The following is a 6,599-nucleotide window of genomic DNA, read 5'->3' as shown; positions in this document are numbered from 1 at the left end:
GAGAAGTTAAGCTCTTGAGATGATACTTCCAGCAACAAGATTCCAAAGTAGCATTTAAACCCTAAATCTAACTAGAGCATGTGTGGTACAATTTATAACATTTGACAAGGGAAGCCAAGCAATAAAACTAGACTTCACATTATTTCTCTAATCTTTGCAAGAATACAAAAAAGACTATTGTCATTCATCCCGATCACTACAGTACTTTTCAAAATCAAGTCTAATTATTTCAAACCTGTTAATGGTGACCAACCGTACATAGGCTTACTATCATTAGGAGAAGACATGCAAACTTATTCATTAGGCGGAGTCTTCGACAATACGCTAAAATTGACATATAAGCGATTGTTCTCTTTTTTACTTCGACTAGGTTTTTATCCCATTGGGGATTTCCTCACAAGGTTTAAGTGAGGTAACATTATGCTTGTCCAACACCTTATCAATGTCGTCTAAATTTTGCTCGGTTTTTGTCCTTCGTTTTGGTTTTGTCCCACTGGGTTTTCCAAGCAAGGTTTTATCGAGACAACTACCATTGATTGGTGAACAAGTGTTATAAATAATATTTATTATGTGGTTGTTCACATTCTGGGTCAATATGTAATATCTCAACAGTTGAGCTCTTTTCTATGTAAATACTATGCCCTCTTACGAGAAGGAACACACTTTGATTTCTCCTTCCCAATCTCTTAAAATTTATCTTTATATATATAATTTAACGTACAGGTAAAAAGAGCATAATTGGAGTTCTCTCATTGTTTGTCATTTGTCGATCTCTACTTATGATTTGATGGGCCATTCATAGAATTGTTTTTATATGCTTGCATCAATAAGATTTTCACATTTTTTGTATGAATTATGTTTCTTATACAAATAGATATCCCCATGTTCACAGTCATTGTGATTTAGGGTTAGTTTGGGATTGCAGTGCTTTTTTTTAAACTGCTTCAACTGTGCTTTAAGAATAATTAGCTGTAAAATTATAGTAGTTAAGTGTTTGATAATTTGTATTTTTTATTTTAAAAGTATTGTGAGTATGAAAAGCAGTGTAAAAGTATTTGGTAAATTAAAAAAAATATATAATTGTGTTATAAACTTCTTATTTAAGTGTGATTATGTAAATCCTAGTTAGATTTGATTCTAGTTATTCTTCCCTATTAGGACTTGTATTCCTTGGAGGAGAAGGATTTCTTCCTTCACTTAGTACTATAAATAAAGACACTACGTAGGGGAATAACACATTCTCTACACAACCCTACAAACACATCTCTCTCTCTCTCTCTCTTTCTATATTTTCTCTGTGCAGTTGGCCTTATCTCCTTGTCAGTTAAATATAGGCCACAACACGTTATCAGCACGCTCCTACCGCTGTGCTTAGGAATATCACGTAGATTTTTTTGTATCAAACCAGTTTATCAATATCATCATGCAATCAGGTTCTTTCAAAACAACAGTTTTTATCTCGATATTTTTTCAGCCCTGAAAGCATGAACATTCACCATAATGCATGAACCAACTTTATGTTTTCCAAATTTTAGATTCTACATAAATTGTGTATGCATTATATTCATAATTGTTGAATTATGTGAATTGATATTGCCATGAATTGCATCATATATCTGCTCATGCATTAAATTATATATTGAATATGCATGAAATTGAATTAAATTTATAATTTGGAATTAAGAAAAACAAAATAAAAAATTAGGGTTTCTCATGAAACCCATCCCATCACCACCCTACCGCGAGCTGCTGGCTTCTAAGCCGCACCGCATCAAGCCATCAGCACTAGGCCTGCAGTTTGAAACCCAGAAAAACCCGACCCTTTCCATGGCATCTCCACTATCATAGGTGGGCCTGCAACCCAACCTTGACCAAGGGTGGCCTGAAGCTTGTCCATCGACGTAGATTGACCAAGATTCTTTTGAATCTCGTCGGATTTTTTGAAATTCCGATTTGAAATTCTAGGGTTTTTGGTTGAAATGTTGAGATTTTTTTGTCTCTATTCATATTCGTGATCCCGTTGACCCACAAATTTGCCCAGAGAATTTTTGTCCCAAAACATAACCGCCTGAAGTTACGACGGCGATCTTCTTTCCCGGTGAGCGCACCCAGCTACGGCTGGGGTGTTTTTTGGTTCAAACCCAACCCAATTAGGACTTGGTTACTCTCGGCCCAAAATTAAAACCTATTTTTGGTTTTAGGGCTTGAGCATTAAAGCCCATACTCGGCCCAATATGACACCAGCCTGTAGGGCTATGATGTCCCCATGCTTGAAACTGCACTTGATTCCAGCTCGTAGCTGGTGACTCGATGCATCTGCACCGTTACACACTCGATCACAGCTCTGCATAGCTATGGTGGTCCTATGTACCGTGACCCACATGATTACGTCCCCCCCCGAGTACATGTGCTCTGCAAAGCACCAGATCAGCGCCCTATCTGGGCCTATGTTTTTTGGCCCAACTTCTTTCTTTTCTTGTAGCCCATTTGCTACCATTGGGCTTGCAACCCCTTGGCCTGATATGCCCATTCCAACCCATTTTTCTGGGCCTGGGCCGCACGGTCTTAGTTTACTTAGCCCAATTGTGGGTTTTTAGCCCATGTTTTAGGCCCCAAGCTCAATTGTTTATTTCTTTTAGACAATTTGGGTTTTATAATTTTTCACCCACACTTTCATTTTGGCCCGAAGTCCAAATAATTAATTTAATTATTATAATAAACCCTGAAGATCTATTTGCATATTTTCTTATTGCACATTTCTGTATAAATATCTGTGTTTGTTCGTAGGAACATATGAGTTGTAAGTTCATAATTATTTCGAAACCTAAAGTTTCTAGAAACATGCCTTGTTCGAAAACCTGAAGTTTTCCTTAAAAACATCACCCATGAAAACCGGAAGCTTTTCATGTAAATTTAAACCAATACATGTCTATTAGAACCTGAATGTTCTACTCCTATGTGAATGGATTGATTTTTTCTCCATTACACTAACCACATTCTTGTCCATTTATTTTATGATAGAGACATGTTGAATTTGAACAAACTCGACTTCACAGCTTTAGAGGTATCTAGAAGAAACTACCTCAAGTGGGTCCAAGATGTGAAGCTCCACCTCATCACAAAGAATTTGCGTCCCACCATTGAAGATGAGACAAACAACCTGGTTAGCGAAGCTAAGAAAGCCACTGCCATGATCTTCATCTGAAGACGAAGACATATTCATGATGCATTGCAAACCGAGTACCTTGTTGAGGAAGATCCAAGAGCACTTTAGGTCGCTTTGGCTGATCGCTTTGATCACCAAACTGACATCTTCTTGCCTGAAGCAAAACATGACTAGTAACATATGAGCTTCCAAGACTTTAAATCTGTGAATGAATATAATTCTAAAGTTTGTTAAATCCGATCACTTCTCAAGTTCTGTAACGAGAACTTGACCGAAGAGGATCTTTTGGAGAAGACTTATTCGACCTTATCTGCCACTAATATTGTCCTACATTAACAATATAGGGCTTATAAGTTCACCAAGTTTTTGGATTTGATCTCTGTCTTACTTCTCGCTGAAAAGCAGAATCAGCTGTTGATGAAAAATCAACAAGCTTGACTTACTAGGGGTGACTATTGTCCATCAAGCACATTATAACACAAACCAACGTCCAAAATGCCAACATAGGCATGGTAAGGGCGGCCATAAGCTACCCTGTCAAGGTCAATAAAGCCAAGGCCCACCTAAGGGAGGAAACCGAGCCCAAAAGTGCCACAACCTCTCTCCCAAGGCCCCCAAACTTCAAGAATAAGGGCAAAGCACCTGAAACCATGGATGCAGATATGTGCTATCGCTTTGGTTCAAATGACCATTGGTCCTATGTTTGCTGAGCTCGTAAGAAGGTTGTAGCTAAATATCATTCTTGTCGTACGAAGTTTAAATCAAACTTTGTGCAAGTGGATGTAGGGGTGGATGGACTATAGGACCACAGTAGTCCTAGGCCCACCCTGCTTTTGTTTATAAAAAAAAATTAGTACTACTTATTATTTTTATTATTTTTATCACTTTTTCATGACTTTCACTTAAATCATTCCAATTTTCTAGACAACATATCTGGCCCTCTTTAAATATTTTAAGAATATTTATGTAATCTAGTCTAACCATAAACCCTACCTATTCCAACTTCCAACACTTTCATTCCTTTTCCCAATACTAAAAATTAGTATTTTTTTACTCTTTAAGTTTCTTTCTAGCCCTAGCCGACTATTGCTTGTCACAGCCCGTCCCGGAGGTACTTTTGGCGGGAATGTGAAAGGACAAAAATGCCCTTGACAGGTATCAAGGTATGTGTGTATTACGTTTTGAAAATGCTTGGTCCCTAACTTTTAAGAAGTTGTTTAAGTTAGAAATATTTTGGAAGTTGATTTTATATTTTGTGGTTAGGGACTTAAGAGAGATTTTGGATGGTGTGGATTGGTTTGACCACACAAGATCAGTCTCTTTCTCTCCTCCCTCTCGATCACTCTCTCAGTCTCTCTCTCTCTCTCTGTCCCGACCTCACACCCAAACACACCCATCGTACGGACCACCACCCAAAACCCTTCAAAACTCGACGGATCGAGACAAATAAGGTATGTATCTTCATCGTTTTGACGTTCTGAGTTCATTGGTACTAGTTTTAGGAAGTGAAACCTTCGATTTCACGTAGATCCCGAACCTCCATTTTTGAGGTACTGTTCATGCGAACGTAAAATGTTGTGTTTCAGGAGATTTCAAGCTTGTGGTGAGCTTTAGGAGGTCCTAAGGAAGCTCGGGGACGTTCGTTGGAGAATTTTGGACGCCGGGATCGTAGGTTTCAAGTTTGGCCGAATCTTTGGTTTTTGCTAGGTGAGATTTCGTAGTTTTTAGGCCCTAAAACTAGTCCAACGTGATAGTACACTCTTAGGGCTTCAATTTGGTATAAAATACGAAGAAAATGGGTGAAAAACGAAGGAGAACAGTGAGTTTGAAAATCGGCCGGAGTTCGGCCGGAGTCCGGCCGCCGGAGAACCAGTCCGGCGAAGCCCTGCGAAGGAGACGACACGTGCGCTGCACGTGCTGCGCGTGGCCAGCGCGTGGACCCGTGCCACGTGTGGCGCGTGGGGGCGCGTGGGCAGTCAAAAATTTTTTCTAAAAATATCCCGACGCTCGTGACGTCGAGTAGGTCGATGTGGTATATTCATATACCAAAATTGAGCATCGTATGAGAAGTTATTTCGAATTATTGGTGATATGCTTAAAATTAATGTTTTTATAGTTGTTTCACATATAGGTGAGACGTATCCCGAGGACGACCGCATCCAGGGACGCCACGGGGGTTACGACCCGTCGACTTATCAGTGAGTGGGCAGTTTTGTTTTCGTATTACCTATATACTATTGTTTTTCCCAGAAAAATGCTTTTATGCGAAATTATATTTTGAAAATGCCATGCATAGAATTATTTGAAGAATATGAATTCCACATGAGTTATATGATTGATATATGATGCATACATGTTGCATGGTGCTGTGGAGGCACAGGTAAGTCAGGTGAGTTCATTTATTCATTGAATTGTTGTTGTTGAGATGTTTTGAGCTCATAACCTGCACCCTAGGTGTTAGTGCTTATTTTATTCACCACACCGCACGCTCGCCTTGGATCCAAGTAGGTGGATGTCGTACAGACCATGTGAGGGTTCCGACATGCTAGTCGTACAGATCACTAGGCGTGATTCCGACTAGTGGGTGACCTTAGTTATGCGCGCTGATGATATGATGAGAGAAGCACTAGAGCGTATTTTTACACCTTTCATCGTATAGACTACCTTACGTAGTTCCGAGTGATGTGCAGAGTAGGGCCGTATAGGTCACTGTGGTGACTCCGGCTTAGTGGGATTTGAGCTATTGAGTTAATCGTATAGGACCAACTGCAGGGTCTCCGATTGATTCCTTATTTCACCTGATTTATATTTTGAATTATGGCATGGCATGTTTTCTTGGAAATGTTAAAGATTTGAGATTTAAGTTTTGAGATTTTATATGGTTATATATTTCTGGGAAAGTATACAGGTTTTTACGGCGAGGGGATATAATTGTTTTAATGAACTGTTTTGGAAAACTAATTTGTTTTACTGACCCACTCATTTTGTTTTGCGCCCCTCCAGGTTCTAGTTTAGAGGTGGTTGGCTCACGAGGTCCTTTCCGGCTTTCTGACAGACCTTCCACATGTAGGACTCACCCGAGGGTGATGTATCTTATTTTAGTCCTACTTGACTGCAGTTAACCTATGCTCTGAACTTATGTATTATTAGTATAACTCGTCCGGTTATGTTCGTAGGTGGTTATGTATGAATTTGGTTTGAAATTCTGCTGATTTATGTTGCTTTTACGCTTCCGTGTCGTGCTTATGGTTACGTCACGCCCACGTGACGGCCAGCACACCTGGATCCTCCGGATCGGGGTGTGTCATTGCTAGTCTGAAAAAATAGTGAGAACAGTACATCAGTCTATTATTTTCTAGACAACATAGCCGACTGCTGCTTCTCTCATCTATAGCATGTCACAATCTTCAATCAACCTATCATTCTATTATTC

General features: G+C 39.5%; 1 long non-coding RNA gene across 1 annotated transcript; it reads left to right on the top strand.

The window, feature by feature from the left end:
* The first annotated feature begins 4,257 nt into the window (after positions 1-4,257).
* LOC126633226 (uncharacterized) lies at positions 4,258-6,386 on the top strand. The gene is made up of 2 exons (XR_007626985.1): positions 4,258-4,329; positions 4,430-6,386. It is a non-coding gene; the product is annotated as an uncharacterized LOC126633226 (long non-coding RNA).
* The last annotated feature ends 213 nt before the right edge of the window (positions 6,387-6,599 follow it).

The sequence above is a fragment of the Malus sylvestris genome, chromosome 1 (genome assembly GCF_916048215.2).
Source record: "Malus sylvestris chromosome 1, drMalSylv7.2, whole genome shotgun sequence".
Lineage (NCBI taxonomy): Eukaryota > Viridiplantae > Streptophyta > Magnoliopsida > Rosales > Rosaceae > Malus > Malus sylvestris.
The sequence above is the reverse complement of the archived record's forward strand: the minus strand, read 5'-3'. Positions and strand labels throughout refer to the sequence as shown.